This window comes from Lactuca sativa, chromosome 3, assembly GCF_002870075.4.
Source record: "Lactuca sativa cultivar Salinas chromosome 3, Lsat_Salinas_v11, whole genome shotgun sequence".
NCBI lineage: Eukaryota > Viridiplantae > Streptophyta > Magnoliopsida > Asterales > Asteraceae > Lactuca > Lactuca sativa.
Window position 1 is genome coordinate 72327340 of NC_056625.2, and position 2724 is coordinate 72330063.

Consider the following 2724-nt stretch of genomic DNA (forward strand, 5'->3'; position numbering starts at 1 on the left):
TTTTTGTCTCTGTATCAAATAAAGAGAAAAACAACGAGACAATAGAGATGTTTAAAAATGTAACATTAGTTGTCGATCAAAATATTTTGCTGCAATCTTAATCTATTATTTCCAGGTTCCAACTGATCTAAATATATTGAGACAAAAAAGGGGTGGGTGCGACATCCACAAAGACCCGATTTAAAATAACATTATACTTTTGAAAACCATATATTCTATTAAAACTATTTAAAAAAATATATAATTACTTCATAAATATTTGTAGTGTCACACGAGGTGTTTAATCAACATCATTAACATACATAGCTGAAATAATAATACTAAAATTAAAGGCCAACATCAATGTAAATCAACTCCCACATAGTTTCTTTTTTTTTAACAGAGTTTCTATGGCAAAACACAAAAAATTAAATCTTATCATATAAATGGATAATGACTTAAAAGGATAATATATTTTTGACTTGTACACATTTGGTCACTGAGTTTTTTTTTCGTTCACATTTACCCTTGAACTTGTTAAATTGTATACATTCAGTCCTTATGACCGGCTATTCCAAATTAGCCAGTAAAAATGACTTAATAGGGTAATATATATATATATATATATATATATATATATATATATATATATATATATATATATATATATATATATATATATATATATATATATATAGAGAGAGAGAGAGAGAGAGAGAGAGAGAAAGAGAGAATTAGGTTCAAATGTTTCTAGTAATTATTGTGTGCCTAAATGCACCAATGAGAATTCAAGAAATAATAAATAATTAAATAAATCAATAAAGGGTATTTTGGACCTTTTGTACTTTTAATTAAGGAAATCATTTAATTGAAATCTTGCAATTAAGGAAATAAAGTAAATACATTTGACATAGTCTCTCTCTATCTTCTTTTATATTTCCTACGGTTCTTCTTTTTCACCTACAGGGAGGATGAAATCAAAATGAGGAGGCTGTAACCTTTGCTTAAGCCGTTGTTGATGTCTACCCTTCACCTTCTTTTCCCGCCTGGTACACGTCGCTCAACTCCTCCTGTCCTCTAATAAGAATGAATGTGGACGACATTTTTAGAAGACTTCAAAGACGGGTTTGCTTCAACCGCCTCAATTAACTATCTAAAGGTGAGTCACTCTCTCTTTTCCAACGCCATTTCATTTGGTTTTTATGGTTTTACGGTCGTTTCCTAGTCTTCATCAATAACTCAATTTCATCTCCTTTTTTTTTTTGCAATTTTCCCCTTATATTGGTTCTCGTAACAGCTTTAATTTAAAGAAATTGAAGGAATTAGAAGTTGTTCATCTATCGATTCTATAAGATGTATGAGATTTGAGATTTGATGTGGCTAGGTAGGAGTTTTTGTTGGTCCACCACATGTTCGATGAAATGCTTAACAAAAAATATTGGGTTAAACCTGATGACAATGAAGCTAGTTTCAACTATTAACTTAAGATCTATCCACATGATGGAAACTTGAAAGGTGAATGTGGTGTGCAGGGGAAAACCTTTCACAACTCGACATTTCCTACCTATTATCTTTCTTTGTTTATTTCTTCATAATTTATTTAATGTAGCTCAAGTTATAGGTTTTCATTCAAATTAGTTCTCAAGCTATCATCTGTGACTGAGTTTGAGTTTTTATTTGATTGATTTTGTTGTAGAGTCAAGTCAAGGGTTGTTGGTGACAATCAATTATATGAGGGCATTACCGCATCATCATTATAATGAAAGAGTGAAGCAGGTCGTACTAGACAGGTAAAGCCACTAAAACACTCATTAAAATCATTTTGTTGACTTGTAAATTCTTTCAGAATGTTTATGCATATTAAAGAAAAGACTAAGATTTAAGTTCGTTATGTATTGTATTCTGTCAGAATAAAATTGGTTTCTATTATTGTTATTTGTCTCGATTCTTATAGAATGACATCCTAAATAATGAAACATTACATTCTTTCAGAATAATATACATTGCAAGTTTAAGGATGATTGTTGATGTTGGTTTGTAGAAATTATAGTTTTAGTGTATTTGAATGTATATCACATTCTATTAGAATTTATTGTTTTATTCTATTTAATGCACTAGAATTTTTAATATTTGAAATTTGATTATGTTTTCCTTGTGAGTTTAGGTTTTGAAGAGGTTGTCATTAATGTGGAATATGAAGAAAACATGGAGAATGATATTTGTATTCTAACAGAATGTATTCTGTCAGAATCTATTCTGCAAGAATAGATTATTGTTTTTATTAGATTTTGATATTTTTTTTCTTTTTAACCATTTTTACTTTTAATCTTTAAGAATAAATGTAATCCTTAAACCATTATTGGTCATAATTTTTTGAGAATGATTGTAATAATTGCTTAGTCTTTTTGTTTACGGATGAATGTAAATAGTGATTCTTAAAGAATAAAATTTGTATTCTTTAGAAAATGTTATTCTTGATAATATGTTGTATAGTTCTTTAATCATGTTTAATATAAAAAGTATTTTGAATGAAACAATATTCTGCAAGAATAAAACCACAAATATATTTACTAGTTTATTGTTGACTTTTTATCATTCTGACAGAATAAAATCGGTTATTATTAAAAGTAATATTAGAATTTAATTAGAATTAATTTAAAAAATTCAGATTTTTTAAAAATAAGGGAATTAATAATCCCTTAAAATCCGAAAATTTCCTTTTTTAAAATAGGTTAATTGACCAAA

The 2724-nt window shown here is 27.7% G+C and overlaps 1 long non-coding RNA gene across 2 annotated transcripts; it reads left to right on the forward strand.

Annotated features, from left to right (window-relative positions):
* The first annotated feature begins 949 nt into the window (after nucleotides 1-949).
* LOC122197011 (uncharacterized) lies at nucleotides 950-2448 on the forward strand. Of its 2 annotated transcripts, none has more exons than XR_006189787.2 (3): nucleotides 950-1138; nucleotides 1676-1769; nucleotides 2144-2448. It is a non-coding gene; the product is annotated as an uncharacterized LOC122197011 (long non-coding RNA). The 2 variants fall into 2 exon arrangements; XR_006189788.2 differs by lacking the exon at nucleotides 950-1138 and adding an exon at nucleotides 1145-1494.
* The last annotated feature ends 276 nt before the right edge of the window (nucleotides 2449-2724 follow it).